Here is an 18,801-nt window from a genome sequence, read left to right as displayed (position 1 = left end):
CATTGGTGCTCTGTGTTCATCGGGGAGCCTGTTTCTCCATCTCCCTCTGCTCCTCACTCTCAAAAAAAAAAATCTTTTTTAAAAAAGAAGAAAATCTTTAAAAAAAATGAAAGAGCATAAAATTTAAGTTTTGAGGACTTTCTACGGTCCAGGAAGAAAGCACTGCTGTCACATGCACGCGCTGAGTCTGGGTCCCCAACACTCCCCTAAAAAGGATGCTGAGAATACTCTGGATGGAGAAGCAGGCACATAAACATTTCAAAAACTAAACATGGGATTAGGATCTTCACAGCCCTGTAGCTAAACAGATGTTAACCAGCAAACAGACAGAAAGTAGAAATTTTGGTTTGACAGTCAACCCAAAACAAAACCTCCATCCTTCCTCACAGGGACAACTCTGCGGATCAGGCATAAAGGTTGTGGAGCAGAACTTACCATTTCCATCTCCCAGGTTTTTTTTTTTTTTTTTTAAGATTTTATTTATTTATTCATGAGAGACACAGAGAGAGGCAGAGACACAGGCAGAGGGAGAAGCAGGCTCCATGCACCGGGAGCCCGATGCGGGACTCGATCCAGGACCCGGGGATCATGCCCTGAGCTGAAGGCAGGTGCTCAACCACTGGGCCACCCAGATGTCCCTCCACCTCCCAGTTGTAACAAAGGGAGCGAGCTGCTTCCTCAAGGGTGGCTCATTCATCGAATTCCCTACCAGGCTGACTTCAGGAACCGGGAGACCCAGAGCTGGGATGAGCCGCCAGGTTGCGTATGGTCTACATGATTAAAATGATCAAGTTGAATCTGGAAGGATGTCATTATTCTCCCGAGTGTTGCTCAGTGACAGGGAGGATAACCATATGGTGCCCACCCCAGGACCGTCTTGATGTGCTTCCTCTGAACGATGGAACATCGAATGTGATAAAAATGCTGCAACTCGCGGGAGACCCTCTGCACGCAGGGGCTCAGAGCCTGCGATTTGAGAATTGCCATTGCATGCTTTTTGAGGAGGCAAGGCTGCTGGTGCTAATGATCCCGGGGGCTGTCTCCCAGGAAGGGAACAGTCTGGAGACCGCCTAAGCCCCACCAACGCAGTGGCTTGCAGAACGCCACCTTCCTCCGTGCCAACTTGCTACGGAGGCTTGCGGTGGCAAAGCCATCCTGCTGGGCTGGCAGCTCCTGCAAGCGTATGCCTGCCTCTCTCTGACCTGTGCTGGCATCCTGTTTGATGTGGCTGACGGTGATGAGGCTGAAGGGACACGGGGGGTCCAGGGAACAAATAAATCTCTCCTCCCCCGATCAGATGTCAGGCCTGAACTCCGTTGCAATCTGCGTTCTCATGAGCGATAAACCTTCCGGGTCTGGGGCCACTCCGGTAAGTCATCTTCCCTCTTAACAGGCTGGGCAGCGCTCTGGTCCAGCCAAGACAACGACACATGGTTGCCAAAGTCCTTGCCCACATCCCAAGTCAGTATTTATTATGACGGTCTCCGAATGGAGATTTTTCTGATTTCATGATTTGTTTCACATGTTATTAGCTGGTATTGTACTGTAAGATTTGTTTCTTCTCGCTTTGTTTGTGTCAGTCAGTATTTTATCATTATTTGTTTTAAGACTTAAATTGTCCCTTGGGATGCCTGGGTGGCCCAGCGGCTGAGCGTCTGCCTTCGGCCCAGAGCACGACACTGGAGTCCAAGATCGAGTCCCACATCGGGCTCCCTGCAGGGAGCCTGCTTCTCCCTCTGCCTGTGTCTCTGCCTCTCTCTCTCTCTCTCTGTCTGTCTGTCTCTCATGAATAAATAAATAAAATGTTTTAAAAAAAATTGTCCCGGATTTGGCTGGCAGGTGTACCTTCAAGGCGGTCCTGTGTCCTTTGACACGTTCCCATCATTCTTGGAGCAACACTTACCTTCAGATGTGACGAGATACTTCAGTTTCTTCTTCAAGACTTTTTCCATCTTCAGGTCCCAAGTCAACCATTTCTTTTAAGAAATCCTGGTTCTCTTTACTGGGGAATGCTCTTCAGAAATCAAGATGGAGGGATCCCTCGGTGGCTCAGTGGTTTAGCGTCTGCCTTTGGCCCAGGGCATGATCCTGGAGACCCAGGATCGAGTCCCACATCAGGCTCCCTGCATGGAGCCTGCTTCTCCCTCTGCCTGTGTCTCTGCTTCTCTCTCTTTGTGTATCTCTCATGAATAAATAAATAAAATCTAAAAAATAAAATAAAATAAACAATGATGACTTTAAAAGCCATTACACTTAAAAAAAAAAAGAAATCAAGATGGATGTGATAGGTACTTATTACCACTTGATATCATTGATTCTATGGCCTCTACGAAGAAAGAGCAAAAGAAATATATCCATATCTTACCCCCAGCTATCTACTATCTATCATCTATTTCTTTCCCTCCCTCCCTTCTGTCCTTCCTTCCTATCTTTAAAGCCACATGTTCATACTGTGATCTCTAGTACATCACTTTGGGTTCACTCTAAACTTTCTTCTTTCCATATTTTTAAAAGATTTTATTTATTTTAGAGAGAGAGCTTGAGCAGGGGGAGGCACAGAGGGAGAAGGAGAGGATCCCAAGCAGACTCCCCGCTGAGCATGGAGCCCAATGCAGGGCTTGATCTCATGACCTGAGCTGAAACCACAAGTTGGATGCTTAACCGACTGAACCATCCAGGTGCCCCTTCTTTCCATATTTTTAATTTCCTCCCTGGATGAGAAGTCTGGCTCCCATGATCCAAAATACAGTTACTTATTTCCTCAGTTCAGAGCAGTTTCAGAAATGCTGACCTATGTCCCTGAGACAACTAAACCTTAGAGTTAGAGTTCAATTTTTGTTTACTGTTCTTTCTGTCTCTGGCCTAAGGACACAGAGCCAAAATATTGTTTCTAAATGTTATGGGGTCTGTTGTCCGTCCTCATCCTTCAGTGTGGTTATGCTATTTGTTTGAGATCACATAATAAGTTTCATTTGTAAGTTGAGTTCTGTGCGTACTTTACTGCTGGTTCTGGTCTCGTTCTGATTGATTTTATGTCTAGAAGACATTAATTAATGTGGTCCCAAAGTCAGCACTAGACTCACAGGTACCTTCCTTCCTCATCCTTTCACCCCGTAATCTTGAGGGTGACCAACGCCATCAGTTTATCTTTTCACACAAATAAGCAGAAATATACACACATATTTTCTTATTCTCCCCTTTTTCCTACACAGGAGGTAACATACCTCAGGCCCCTTTTGCATTTGGCCTTTCTGTTTCTAATGTCTCCTGGAAATCCTTCCATATCCTTTGATCTTTGCCATCGCCTTCCTTTGGACAGCTGCATAGTACTCTTGGCACCATATGGATGTGCCACGGGTTTTGCATCCACCGTCTCAGGTATGGGCAACTAGACTGCCTCCGATTCTAACTGTCGCTGCAGGGAACCACCTTGTCTTCATATGTAGGATTGCTAGATCACATGATAAACACATATGTAGTTCTACTAGATGTTGCCAAATTCCTCTCCAAAAGGGTTGTATTAATTCGCGTCCTTGCCAGCAACACAGGAGAGAGCCTGTTTCTTCATAGTTTCACCAATAGAACGTGTTGTCATACTTCTGAATTTTTGCCAATCTGATAAGCGAGAAATGGAATCTCTCTGTAGTTTTAATTTACATTTCTCTTACTAGGAGTGAGATGGAAAATATTTTCATGTTTGTTGGTCATTTTTATATCTTTTTGTGAATTGTTCATGTATTTTGCCCATTTTTCTATCAGGTGTTTGATCATTTTTTCCTCCATTTTAAAGAATTCTTTCTATTGGAGATAGTATCCTCTATCCCTGATAAATGTTATGAATACATCCCCCAAATATCATTGTCTCTTAGCTTTACTTATGATTTTTTTTCTGTACAAAAGGATCTTTTTGTATATATTTATGGAGTCAAGTTGAGCACTCCTTAGTTTTACTGTTTTTCCCTTTGTTATCATAGGTACAAGCCTTTCCCTACCCTCAGCTTAAAGGGAATTCGCCCCTGTTTGTATACAGCATATACATGCCTTCACATTTCCTCATTCAGTCACCTGGTCCCCTTGGACTTGACTGTTACATATGGTGGGAGGTGTGGATCTAATTTTATCTTTTCCCGAATGATAAAGTTGGCTTTATGCCATTTATTAAAACGTCTGTCTCTGCTCTGGCAATTTGGGATACTATCCTTATCATATATTAAGTCTCCATATGTACTTGGATCTATTTGGGGATTTTTAAATTCTATTCCACCTGCCTATCAATTCACTGTTTTACTTCCAGAGGCCTTACAGGATGTTTTCCTATCTGAAAGAGCTGGATCCCATCATACATTCCCTCCCACGTGTCCCTAGCTTCCCTCCCACGTCTCCCTCCCACGTTCTCCCATGTTTGATTTTCCACGTCGATGCCAGAGTCAACTTTTCTAGCTTCACAGAATTACTTGTTGATATTTGTATTGGCATTTTGATGAATTCATAAATTAATGGGGAGGGAACTGAGATCTTGGGATTGAATCACCTGCCCTTAACTCCCATCATTCAGCTGGTTTCTCTGATACTCTGGGTATGATTGTGTGAATCGGGTCCTTGGGAAGCAGATCAGGACTGCAAGAGGATCCTGGTGGCTCGATGTCTATGAAAGTGACTAAAAGTGCGGACATGATGCTATCGGACACAGGGAAGTCGGGCTGTTGATGTAATGAAACACATCAAAACAGACCGCCAACGGCAGTCTATGGGCTGATAAACCAGAACTGAATGGTAGACACAGTATTTAGACACATGGAAGACCCACTGGAAAAAAGGAACAGAAAGTTGAATGGTGCCCCCTCGGGAGCAAGAGCTGGAGAGATAGGAGTGCAAGCAGGATTTGCTGCCTTGCACGAATATTCTTCCTGAATTATTTCTCTTGTTTGGACCACGAGCAGGTTTTATTCTGTTGAACAACAAATCAATTAATGACATAAATTCCAGATTAATAATGGTCCTAGACAACCCTGTCATATAACCCATTAAGGCCTCAATGGCAGCCTGTGGGAACTCAACGTCAAAAAATGCAACGAGAAAGCAGACGCTGACAAAGAGGGCAAATGAAGGGAATGGTTAATTCGGAGGCTGGCTTACACACCAGGAAGGAAATTTATTCCGGGCATCACTGTTCTGCAGCGAGAGGGGGATTCGTCAGCCCGCATCAGCTGGCTCCCTAATTATATCCTTGCCCATCCAAGACCCGTGGAGGCGTCAATCACCCTTGTCCAGGACGTCATTCTGAGCACAAAAAAACCTGTCCTTTCTTGTAAAGGCGCTTTCTAGGGTTGTCAGCGGACACAACAAGCAGTTGAAGGTGGAAAAAAAAACCCATGGTTGTTCACACAGCTGTTTTGTTTATAATTGTTTTGCTTATTATTTTTTGAAACAGATGGGTTATTTTGATGTCAGGTAGCTACGGTCTCCGAGTCCCCGAAAGGCTGGAAGTCGAGCGGCGTTGGCGGAGCTCGGATGCTCGGATGCTCCCAGCTGGGGCGCCAACAGCCAGGCAGGGGCAGAGTCACGCAGAAAGACACCGTGCGGGCCGCAGGGGCTGTTTCCTAGCCACCTTCTTTCCTGGTAGAGTCAATCTCCCTACAATTGACCCCAGGAAGAGTCAGCACCTGAAAGTTCATGCTGAATGGAGGGTACCGATCAGGTGAACTTACCCATCTCCAAATGCGCACGATAGACTTATTTCAAGTGCCAGCATCAATCAATTTGTCCTGACCTCCTGAAAGGCAGTTTGAAAAGCGTTTGGCTTACCTCATTTAGTATAATGTCCTTCAGGTTCATCCATGTCCATGCAAATGCCAAGGCTTCCTTATTTTATGTTTTTGATAAAAATAATATACATTTGAAGTGTGCATGATTCGGAACACCCATACATAGTGAAACTCTCACCAGAATCAAGCTAATTAACATATGCTCTCCTAGTAGAATTATTGCTTATTTTCCACTATGATGGGAGCATCTAAAATCTACTCTCTTGGCAAATTTCCGGTATTCAATATAGTATTAGCAACTTCAGCTGAATGCTGTGCCTTACACCTGTAGCCCCGTTCATCCTACATAACTGCCACTTTGAAACTGTTAACCAAGGATATCAGCTTTTTTATATTTTTTTATTTCTTCTTCTTCTTTTTTTTTTTAAAGATTTTATTTATTCATAGAGACACAGAGAGAGAGAGAGGGACAGAGACACAGGCAGAGGGAGAAGCAGGCTCCATGCAGGCAGCCTGATGTGGGACTCGATCCTGGGTCTCTAGGATCACACCCCGGGCTGCAGGCGGCGCTAAACCACTGCACCACTGGGGCTGCCCGGATATCCGCTTTTTAAAAATATATTTTATTTATTTATTTATTTTAGAGAGAAGTAGAGCACAAGTGGAGGGAGGGAGAGAAGGAGTGAGTGAGCGAGAGAGAGAGAGAATCTTAAGCAGACTCTGTGCTGAACACAGAGATCTCAGGTGTCCATCCGACTACCCTGAGATCATGACCTGAGCCCAAACCAAGAGTTGGATGCTTCACCAATTGAGCCACCCAGGGACCTTCTTTTTAGATTTCCTTCTTTTTAAAGGCTGAATAATATTCTTCCATAGAAAGAAACAATTACATTAACAAAAGGCACAATCCAAAAGCGATTGTCATAGGGACCATTAGGTATCAAACAGTTAATACAGAAAGCGTTTGAGAATCAAAGGAGAATCTCACAGAAGCTACACTGGAGGACACATACCGTTCTCATGATTCAACAGATCAAACAGAAAAAATGATGCAAGACCTGAGTAATACATTAGCAGTAATTAGCAAGTACGCAAATACTTAATGCGCTTTAATTAGTTACTTCTATCAGGTTTTGCTGAACACCTGCTTTTTGTGGTATATTGGGGAATTAGCGATGACTAAGCCAAATGAATCTAGGTCTCGGGGAGGTTATTTCAGCAGTGGGCAAGGCCACCTGCAAGCCACGCGGGAGGCTGGGAATAGAGTTTGAGGCACTAATGGCCAGGGCTGACCACATAATTTTCAGGATCCCATGCCAAACGACCATCCAAAACCTCTGTTTGAAAAGCAAAGGCAAAACTTTTCCTTCTTCTGCGGGTTTTCTCTCTACCTGCCTTGGTGGATTTTATTTGCTGTGTAACGTTAGAGATGCTGATGCTCACAAAGTGCAGACGGATACTCCCCAGTGTCTGAGCCCTGCCCCCAGACTCAGTGCACCTGAGGTGCACCTGCTGACCCCTTCGCCCCCACTAAATCCACACCCAGGACCCCCGTTACAGTTGCTGGGTCAGTGGAGAAGGTGATGGAGGAGAGGGTGGGAGGTGAGCCGAGGCTCTAGGACCCCAGTGCACATTCCATTGTCCCATGGCACTTCACTCATAAAACACAAGTTCAAAGAGATAACTATAAAGAATTTTAAGACATCAGCCACAGAGACTTAAACTCCAGGTGGGGGGCCCCCGGCTCACGAAGCCAGCTCTGCTTGTGGCCTCTGTCATGGAGGCAGGTAGGGGAGGAGGAAGCGGAAACATGCACCAGGTGAGCCAACCCATAGCCTCCACCCCTTGCGAAAGGCTGCTGGTGCTCTGAATTGTTACCAACATAGTAAGCCAATGAGTTCCCTAACTGGTGCCAACTCAGAGCATAAGGGCTTTTAGCAATTCCTTAATGATATCCTGATATTTTCAGCCTCACTTGTTTTTATTTGGAAATACAACAGAGCAGAGGATGAAAGAGTAATTTTGCCTAGAATATTTAACAGGAAATATGAGTATGAGCATAACAGGCCTTTCCTATATATGTCATATTTGAAAGACACTTGCACCATCAAAAATGTACTATTGCCAATCTAAAAATGATTTTAAGGAAATATTAATGTGTATTAACCACTTCTTTCAACATGCCCGAAAATAACTTGAGCTTTCTCATTCCCTCCTACCATTCTTGTGATTCCAAGATTCCAGGATTTTTTGTTCTTGTTTCTTTTCTTGCCTTTTTATCCCCAGTACCTAGAACAGAACCTGGAACACAGTGTTGGTAACTGTTTCTTGAGTGACTGCATGACTGTATTCAGAATTGCCACTTGGGTTTTGTAAGGTAACAATATTCATTATAAGTAAAATCAACACAGAAGGGCGATGCCTCATGAGCCTCATTAGAAGGGTTTTTCTCTCCCCTGTTGTTTTGTAATAGATGAGTAGAATTTGTTTTGCAAGTTGCTTAAACATGGAATTTAGGAACTCTTGTTTATTTCAATTCTGGGTTGGGCTGAAAACAGTACCTTTGACAGCAGAGTTATGAAAAGGATCAAGTCAGGTGTCTCAGATGCTTAGACTGAATGTCCTATCTGGACAGAGGCTGAGACAGAGAAGTTGGAACCGGAGTCTACAGCCCAAGTATTTCTACCTTAGCGCCCAAATAGTCCTTCTTTGAGTTGGTGGCAAGCAGGTGGAAGAAATTGGCCACATGCCCTTCTAGCATGTGATCAGGGATCTATATAAATTAGAGAATGAGCTCCACTGTTAAGCCTGGTGATCTATCTATTAGACAAAAGCCAAAGAATGCCCTTTTAACCAATATGTCCAGTTTCTACAAGCCTGGGGCACAAAGTCATCCTTATAGCGAAACCCCAAATGCCATGCCGGGGCTCTACTGTCCCTGAATGGCTAGTAAAGGGATCTTTCATCTTGAGGTCAGGTCTAGTGCTTCTGGACCTTTGGCCAGGGTCTTTCCTAATGCCTAGCTAGAGTGCCAGTTACTCCAGACTGGCCTTTTCTCTCCCTATGGCCCATTGAAGATTATGTGCCTGAAGATGAGAGAGCCTGGTAGAGAGTCATTGTACCTGGGGCAGAGAGATGCCCAAGGTTAGTTACCACAGAGTGAGGAGGATATGGCTCCTTCTGGAGCTGTCTCATTAAGGGTGCTGATGGTGAGGTTGGGGGGCTCACTGAATGAGTCATTCAGTTCAACAATATGCAAGGAATTGCTTGATTCCTGCCAACAATCATGTGAGAATAGAAGGAGATCCTTCACTCCTGGAGCTTTCTGATGAGACCACTGCCCTGGCTCACACCATGGCAACCCTGTTAGATGCAGCTAAGCCATGCCCAGACTCCAGATCCACAGAAACTGTGAGATAGCAAATGCATATGGTTTTAGGCTACTAAATGCATGATAATTTGTTACACAATAACGGATAACAAACAAAGGGGTTTAGTCCATCTTTGACCAAGAGCATATAAATCCTGACTTCCCTGCATATATTGGGAAAGATTATCAGATGCCTTCCACCTTAAAAACACGAGGTCATCCCTGATTCCTTTTTAAATACAACATAGAGTTAATCACTGGCTATATAAATAAGTATTCAGAGCAAATATCCTTGTTATCATCCTGGTGTTCTAGGAGCAAATGCAAAACATGATCAGGAGTAAATCCTGCTAAGATGTCGTTAATCAGTCAAGCTTGGCATGTGTTCAACCAAGGAAGAAAGCCTGCTCCACAGGCCAAGTGTGTGGAGAAGCAGCACAGTCCCTGTTTGTCAGCAAAGCTGAAATAATAAAGCAGGCTGGACTCTTTAAAATCGTCAAGCAAGGGAAGAGGCTCACAGTGTCTGGACAGTTCAGTGCTGTGTGTGTGTGTGTGTGTGTGTGTGTGTGTGTGTGTGTGTTTAAAGTAGTCCCTATGCCCAGTGTGGGGCCCAGTATGGGGCCCAATGAGGGGCTTGAACTCATGAATCTGAGATCAAGACCTGAGCTGAGATCAAGAGTCGGGTGCTCAACCAATGAGCACCCCCAGGCGCCCTCTGGGCCATGGTTTTATCCCAAGTATACTTTTGCCTAGAAGATGGTTCATCCCTTTTCTGAAATATGTAAATTCTTCAGAAAAGGATAGCTTCCCAAAGATCTTTTAGAGAGATTAAAACACTACAATTTTGATGAAACATCCTAGATTAAAAAAAAAAAAATCTGTAACCCAGTTCCTAAAAATAACTTGATTTCAACATCAGGACTGTCATCTCAAAAGGTTTCATTCTTAGCAGGAATTAAAAACGAGAAAAGGTGAGCTCAGAACACCAAAGCCTGGTTCTAGAAAAGATGTCTGTGATATAATATGCATGCAATAACATTGATATGCAGGTGGAAGGACCACTGTTGTAAAATGAACGGGCACTCCACAGCAGAAACACAAACAACTACATTTCCTTTACCAAAGATGGTTTTAAGTGGTCTCGGGTTTCTTTCTTACATACAGAAAAAGACCCAGAAATAATTTTGTTCCCTTCCTGTGATTTCATTAAACGCTCTTGCTCACCACACAATTCCCCTGGGTTCTCGTTACTATGGAATGGTCTATGAGGAGAGGTGGGGGTGGATCATTTGTCTATAAGTCCAAGAAGGAAGTTGAGGCAAATGTGAGAGTGTCAAGAACCCCTGTGGAAATCTGAAGGAAACCACACACACTGTCTACAGACAAAGGCAAACTCATGCAGGCCCATGTTGTGCAATAATTTCTTACCATGTCCTTGGTCATTGTGAATCCCAAAACAGGAAAACCCCAAATGAAGGAAAGTTTTGCTCTTGGTTCACACCCACTCTCTAGGGTGGATCTCCTAGGCTCTTAGATTTATCATAAGACCTAGGATCATGTGGCCCTTCGTGTCACTAGGCTTTATTTTGTGCATTAGGTTTGGGCCAAACAGCCACAGACTGGCCTGGGCATGGCTTGTCAAGACTGCAGCGAGAGGAGTGACTTCAGGTTTTCCCAGATACCAGGCTCACCCCCCACCCGCTGCCTCCTGTTTCCCCTGCCCGTTCCTCCTTCCAAGCCGTCTCCCAATCCTGCCCACCTACCTTCTATCCTTACTGTTCCGATTCATTTTATGCAGATATGCCTAGAAAGAGAAATGCTCCTAATGTTTCATGATTTATGACATCATTTATTTAATAACTATTCATCCTTGTGACTTAATAAATACACATTATGACCTCATAGATTACCTCTTGTTTCATAGTTCGGCATTTTACTTACATTTAGGTCTATGATCCATTCTGGTGCAAAGTCTGTGTCTAGATTCATGATTTTGCCTGTGATGTCCACTTGTTCCAGCACCATTGGTTGAGAAGACTATCCTTTCTCCACTGAACTGCTTATGCTCCTTTGTCAGAGATCAGTTGGTGACATGCATGTGGGCCTCTTTCTGAGTGCTCTATTCTGTTCCAGTAATCTATCTTTTCTTCCACCGATGCCACACTGTCTTGATTACCGTAGCTTTATAGTAAAGTTTAAGGTCAGGTAATGTCAGTCCTCCAACTTGGTTCTTCTTCTTTAGTATTGTTGGTTATTCTGGGTCTTTTTTTTTTTTAAGATATTATTTATTCATGAGGGACACAGAGAAAGAGGCAGAGACACATGCAGAGGGAGAATTAGGAATTAGACTTCCTGCAGGGAACTGGTTGCAGGACTCAATCCCAGGACCCTGGGATCACGCCCTGAGCTGAAGGCAGACACTCAACCACTGAGTCACCCAGGAGTCTCTATTCTGGGTCTTTTGAATTTCTATATAAACATTAGAACGTGTTTGTCCATATCCACAGAATGTTTTGCCTCCCATTGAAATTTTGCCTATCCTTAGTTGGCTCTTTTCTGAGCCAGTCCTTACCAAGATATTTGCAAAATGCTGATTTTTTTTCAACCTAGCTCTGCCTCACAGCTACCAGCTGGGTCTCAGCATTTTACTGTGAGCAAGAGACCTGCCACCCATCTCTCCTCGAGGATCCATGTAGGATATCCTATTACATTTACTTATACATCCCCTTAAGGTCTTCTTGGCTGGCCCATGAACAGTTTTGAGGAGTTTTGGTCAGGCAGTTACCACGCGTGGCCCATACTTAGGGAGTGGGGGCTTATGTGCACACTCCCACCTCCTCCTTGACAGGATATTTACATAACTATTTGAAATTCTTCTCCATGGGAGATTTGTGTATTCTCTCCCATTCCTTTATTTATTGAATCGTTTATTTACCTCAGTATGGACTCAGGGATATCTATTTTATATTGGGTCATAACCTAATACTACTATGTTTGATTGCTCAGACTATTCTAGCTTTGGTCATGGGGAGTGCTTAGAATTCTCATGCAAAATTCAGGCTTTCTCAATAATGAGCCCACAGCTATAAGCTAAGACAAAGGGATGTAAAGGGTTGGGAATGAAGGAAAGAAAATGCCTCTCATGTGCTCCGTTCTTCTAAAATGTTAAGAAAAATGCATAAATAGATCATCTGATTTCATGTGCACTCAGAAGAGAACAATGATTTTGGACAATGACTCACAGGCCCGAAAAATCTGTGTCTTAGTAGATGCATTACAAACATATGGCAACTTGTGATAGCGAGTTCCTTGTGGTCGCCTGTAACCAAAATCTAACTTCCTCCGAGATTCTTTGTTTCTGTGGCTGGCCGCTGAGGTTGTGTTGGGGTTGCGGCCACCCACAGTTTTTGCTTTGTAGTTTCTCTGGTATGCCAGGTTATGGCACGATACCTGCAGAGTTTAATCCTCCCTGGCCAACCCACATTCTTTCCATCACCCAGGATTTTTAACATGAACCAAAGAATTCAGAAACATCCAGAAGGAAATGTTCCTGATAAATAGCCAGTCGTATCAAAGTTATGGAAGATATATGTCCTTAAGTAGAGTTCAGTGACACAAACGAAGAAAATGCTAGGAAAATAATGTCGGTCACTTGTATTCAATGTTGGTTTGCTTCTTCCGATCCTACCCACAGTGTCATCCAAGGACCCCCTCTTCCACATCTCTAGTCAGGTGGGTGGCAAAGCAGGTATTACTTTCTCACTGTGTGAATGAGGAAAGAGTTGCTATGGATGGAGTAAGAGTCTCTGCCCCAGATGACTCACTGGGTAAGAAAGCCAGGTGTGCACATGCTGGTTAGCAATTTCTCCATCTTGCAAGGCAATGGGAGAGGCAATGGAGTGGTTGAGGCAGAAAACTGGGAGTCAGGAACAGGGTCTTGCTCCAGTGGGGTACCAGCCAAGTCGTATAATCTTTTTGGGTCTCACTTTCTTCTTTTTTCAAGAGTAAGAAGATATAGACCTTAGGATTCTGAAAATGAAGTCCCAGGCTTACAGCTATAGAGAAATATAATCATTCTTATTGTACCATGCTACTCATTCATTCACTCACTTAATACATTTTGACTGTCAAAACTGGATTACAAGTCATTGACATGCAAGCATAGAGCTACGTTGGATGGTGTGAAGACACACTCCCATTGTGCCTGGTAGCACACGATGAACTGTTTATGAACTTGGTACCATATCCCCCAAATGCCACTTCAGTGGCAGACACAGAATTATTCAAGTCCTGAGCAAAACTCCCAATGGCCTAATTTTCAGGTGTCTCGTTTCGCCTTGCTGATTTACCCAGCTCTATGAAGAGATTTTCGTTCCCAAGCTGAGTTTTTCCATTGTCAGCTTAATGTTGTTTTCATGCTCTTTATGAAGGGAAAGGAAGGTGCTACATTCCTTAGGAAGTTGACAGCATTTGACCATAAAAGCAGAGTGGATCATGGATGGACTTTATGGCAAAGAAAGATGTCAGTTTATTTGGAGCATGAGGCATCTTGCAGACTATTAGAGCCCCAGGCTCGACAGAGCCTCAACTGTCCTCTAGTGCAAAATTCCATTGGAGGCATCGTCGTCATTCCCTCTTACACCATCTTAAAGGTGAGTCTTTTGCAAATGCCATTAGGAAAGGCCAGGTGGTCAGTTGGCAGGTGTGTCCATTTATCAATCGCCAAAATTGGATTTGCATGGGCAAGAACAGAAATGAAGCAGCCCTTCCAGGTAGGACATTTGAACAGAAATATGTTGATTGAATGAAGCTCTTTTGAGTCCAGGCAGAATGGATTTATTATGAGGTGACAATAAGATTGACTCCAGCAAATGGATAATGAGACTCCGAGAAGTGGACAGACTTTGTATATAGTTCCATTCACCCATTAAGGGTGAAGGAGAAGTTGTTATTTGTAAAACGATATTTTGATTTTTCTCACATTCCTCTGTCCTTTCAAAGTAAATGGAAAACAAAGCAGAAAGATGGAGAAAATGGGGTGAAAACGAAAAAAAAAAAGATGTATGGTTGAAAAGCAATGTTAAACATTAAAGTAATGTTTAACCAGTCGAAAAAGAATTCTCACTTCTCAGTTTATAAAAACAGAAGAGGAGATGGGCAGAAGTAATGATGATAAATATAAATCTGCTAAGTGAAAATATGTTAATTGTGGAAATATATTTAGCCAAGAGAAGAAGAAAACTGAAAACATAGAAAAGTCACCTTAAAAATAGTAACTGGAAGTAGAAAAGCAAAAATCAACTGGAAGATAACGTCTGTAACCCTTCAGGGACTTCTGAGTAGGCAAGACATTTCAGCATCAAGCATTTTATAACAAGACATTAAAATAATGCTTGTATTTTCTCTTTAGATCCAGAATGTAAACACAGGTTTCTTAACCATAATAAAGTCTAGCAACTTCCCTCTGAGCCTCCACAGGCCTGGACCAGAAGAAGCTCAACAAAGCTGGTGGGGACCTACTATGGTTGGTGACCAAGAGATCTGGAGGCCTATGAGCCATGCCAAGTGTTGTCACCATTACAAGGAACACTTACTCCTCTTTGTGAAATTTCAGGCAAGGCTCTGGCCTGCAGATACAGAGAAGGGAAGGAAAGGATGGAAGGGAAGGAGACTTCTGCTACGTGAGCACCTACTATGTGCCACTCACTGTGCTGAACACTTTGCCCACATTATCTCATTGAATGCTTACTTATGTCTTAAGGGACAATGATCATCACTTATATTTGGAAGATGTGGAATTTGAGGTTCAGTAGGGTCAAGAAATTTGCTCATGGGTGTGCAATTTGGAAGTGTAAACCAGTATATGCAACCACGGAAGTGTATGATCCCATATCTCTTAGGGGCTGAATTATGTCCTCTCAAAATTTGTATGTTGATGTCCTAACCCCCAGTATCTCACGGTGTGACAGTATTTGGAGATGGGGTCTTTCAGGAGCTAATTCAGTTATTACAAGGTCATTAGAGTGGATCTTAGTCCAATTTGACTGGTGTCCTTATAAGAAGAGGATATTTGGACGTCCAGAGAGAGATGCTGGGATGCACACATATAGAGGAAAGGCCATATGGGGACACGGTGAGAAGATGCCCATCCGGACCCTAGGAGAGAGGCTTCGGGACACAGCAACGCTGCCAGTACCTTGATCTTGGACTTCCACCCTCTAGAACCGTGAGGAAGTAATGTCTGTTGTTTAAGCTCAAACAAGCTCATACAATATCTGATATGAAAAATGTTATCAACAGTTATCGTTCCGGGTTCTACTCCTGTTGATTGGAAATGACTGGCAAATGGTTGTGACTCTTGATCTTGGGATTGTGAGTTTGAGCCCCATGTTGGGTGTAGAGATTATAAGTAAAGAAACTTAAAAAAAGACCGGCAAATGGTATCTAGTCAATGCTCCATGTAGCACGCAGATCTGCAGAGATCAGGGGCCGACCCAAGGGTGGGGGGAGGCCGGGCATGTCAAAATGCCCCTCATCCCATCCCACCCCACCCACCCCTGGCTTCAACTACAGCCTCTTACTACATGATGACATGAACCGGGGGAGAAACGTGTCGTATCAAACAAGTTATGTTACCGAAGGTGGAATGTGTTCGTGCAAAGTTGGGAATATTTTTAACATTAAGTTCTGTTGGTTGAAGGACGCCCGGATGGCTCTGCAGCTGAGCATCTGCCTTCAGCTCAGGGCGTGATCCCGGGTCCTGGGATCGAGTCCCACATCAGGCTCCCTGCATGGAGACTGCTTCTCCCTCTGCCTGTGTCTCTGCCTCTCTGTGTCTCTCATGAATAAATAAAGAAAATCTTTGAAGGGGAAAAAAAGTTCTGTTGGTTGAAATAAAATGTACTGATTCCACAGAATAAGACAAATCTACCTTGATTAGCAAACATGTGTCTCCATCACCATGGCGTTCAGACACATAGAGACGATGAAGGGGAAGTGACTGTGGTTTTGGTCATGCGGGGCAGTGAGAGTCCGAGTGGAGATGGGAGAAGGTGCTAGTTCGGGGCGAGACCAGGGGGCTGGTTGGGACCAGACTGAGCTCCGGCCCTCGTGCCTTCCTGCCGCTGATTTCCTGCCAACGGGATGGAACCAGCACGAATCACCTGTCCTGCTTGCCTTTGTGCACGGAGGGCCCCCGGGCCCCCAAGAGCATGGAGTTTGGAGCCACGCGGGCAGCCCCCACAGCCCTCCCGTCCTCGCCACCACGCAAGAGGGCTGAGCCTGCGGCGAGCGGGTAGGGTGGGCCTTGCAGACGGGAATGTCAGCACTGGAGGCCCGATTCTGTTCCGAGGCATCACGCCAAGAGCAGGATGGGGCAGAGTTATGCACTTCATAAACGTTAGGTCTCTGTTCTTAATAAGACTGCACACTGATTTAAAATGAGATTAAGTGAGGCTGTTTAGAGCTCACGAGACCCATAAGAAATGAGAGCAGATGACACTGATTGATGCCAGTGGGATTCAGCTGCACAAACGGCCAGATCCGTGCTTCCTGGCCCAGGAGAGGATGCGGCTGATCATCTGTCATCCCGTGGGCATGGGCTTGGCATTTCTTTTCTAATAATTCTGGCAGGTTACACGGATTCATCTTAAAGCGTCCATTTACTCATTTAACAGATATAAATAGATTGTCTGCCGCGTGAGTCACCGTGGCTTGTGCTGGGGCTTCGGCAGAAAGCAGGACAGCCACGGAGACCATGTGACAAGGGCTGCAAAGGGGCACCGATAATTGCGAAATCTGTTCGTTGTGTGACAGTGCTCTGGCCCGGCGAGAACGCGGCATTTCCTCTTTGCTCTTTGTTTAGGCGAATCACCAGAATGACCACAAAAGGTGAGGGTCCCCTTGCTTAGTCTCAGTGTGAGGGGTTTGGACAAAGAAGGGTGATAATAATCGGCATTAGGGAGGGGAGGAGGGAGGGGAAGAGGAAGGGAGGAGGAGGGGAGGAGGAGAGGAGGAGGGTGGGCAGAGAAAGGGAGCTGGAGGGGAGAGGGAGAGGAGGAGGGTGGGAAGGAGGAGAGGAGGGAGGGAAGGAAGGAGGGGAAGGGGAAGGTGGGCAGAGAAAGGGAGCAGGAGGGGAGGAAGAGAGGAGGAGGGAGGGAAGGAGGAGGGGAGGAGGAGGGTAGGAAGAGGAAGGGGGGAGGAGGGAAGGAGGGAAGGAGGAGGGGGAGGGACGGAGGGAGGGGAGGGGGGAGGGGGGAGGGTGGGGAGGGGAGGAGGAAGCAGATGGAGAGTTGCTGGCGTGGGTCTGTGTGGAGCACCAGGCACAGTGCTCTGAAGAGTGGGAGGCCAGTTGGGGAAGACGAGGAGGGTGAGGCTCACGGGGACCTGGGTGATGGCGGGTCAGCAGGTCGAGGCCCGGGTACCCAGCCCCAGCAGCAAGAGGGGATGGGCGGCTCAGGCTCTGATGCTCTCAAGCCAGTTCCTGGGGGGCCCCCAACTCCCTGGATGGCACAGGGCAGAGGCTGGTCAGGCGGGTCCCACGGTGGCAGGAAGGATACTGGGTCGGCTGTGTCCAAACCAGCTCTCAACCCAGAGTGAAGGGGTTTGGGTCGCTGAGACATTAACCTCCACCCCTTGGGTGGCTGCAGGGATCTCAGGCTGAGGGGGGGGGGCGGCTGCCAGTCAAGGGAGGGGGGTGGGGACGTGCTGCTGAGCCAGTGGGGAGTGCGGGGACCTTAGCAGGTCTGGGAGCGCAGGATGCAGAGGGCACAGGGCGCTGAGCAGATGAAACCCCCAGGTACCCGGTGAGGGACGGGAAGCCACAGGACACCGTGGGCCGAGGTGCAGATCAGGCAGGTGGGGCAGAGGGGGAGACTCCCAGCGCCGGTTAGCCCGAAGCTCTCCAGCTGGTGGCAGAGGGGACACCTGTCCCAGTGGCTGTAGCCTCCCGTTCCTCAGCTCTTGCTCATGCTTTCCCTGAGGCCCCAGGTTGGGGAGGGCTGGGGAAGGTCCCCAACAGCTCGCCCTGCTCCAGAGTGGAGGGGACAGACGGAGGCCGGGAGGTCGCTGAGGACGAGGGGCCAGGTCCCAGCTGCTTCTCCTGACTCAAGTTTGGTAGGAGGGCCGATGTCCCCCAGGGGTTCTCTAACCTGCCACCAGCCCTGAACTGGCTATTGGCAGTCTCTCCTCCTGGGCCTGGCATGCATTCGACTGATCCTCTCAACCATGTGTGTGTGTGGGGGGGGGGACATTGCTCACCTCACAGATGAGGAAGGTGGGGCTGGGTGGTCAGGAAGTGTGCAAAGGGTCACACAGCTGGGCTGCAAACTGCTCTCATCCCCTGGCCCCTTCCACGTCCTCTGTGCCCCATCCCCGCGTGGACTCTGCACGGGAGTCTCTCCGGTTGCCCTGAGGTCCTTGCCTGTTGGTGTCTTAGTTTTGCCTTCGCTTGTGCGGGGCGCAGCTGGGTTCCCCCCCAGGTGCTGTTTGTCATGCTGCGCTCTGCATCCGCTGGGGGGTGGCAGTGGCAGGGCGGGGGCGGGCGCGGGGACCGCCAGGTGCACTCAAAAGGGATCAGCCAAGAGCGGGTTGTCCACAGGAGAGGGCAGGTTTCCGGAAAGCCACGGGGCACCGTGGAGCTCCCTGGGGCTGGGGAGGGACTGGTCC

At 46.3% G+C, this 18,801-nt stretch overlaps 1 long non-coding RNA gene across 1 annotated transcript; it reads right to left on the bottom strand.

Annotated features, from left to right (window-relative positions):
- Nucleotides 1–5,117: 5,117 nt before the first annotated feature.
- On the bottom strand, nucleotides 5,118–10,933 carry LOC112669947 (uncharacterized). Its single transcript, XR_007405971.1, has 3 exons — nucleotides 10,899–10,933; nucleotides 5,709–5,773; nucleotides 5,118–5,634 (listed from the first exon to the last, which is right to left on the bottom strand). It is a non-coding gene; the product is annotated as an uncharacterized LOC112669947 (long non-coding RNA).
- Nucleotides 10,934–18,801: the final 7,868 nt, after the last annotated feature.

This window comes from Canis lupus, chromosome 25 (genome assembly GCF_003254725.2).
Source record: "Canis lupus dingo isolate Sandy chromosome 25, ASM325472v2, whole genome shotgun sequence".
In the NCBI taxonomy this organism is placed as follows: Eukaryota; Metazoa; Chordata; class Mammalia; order Carnivora; family Canidae; genus Canis; species Canis lupus.
The sequence above is the reverse complement of the archived record's forward strand: the minus strand, read 5'-3'. Positions and strand labels throughout refer to the sequence as shown.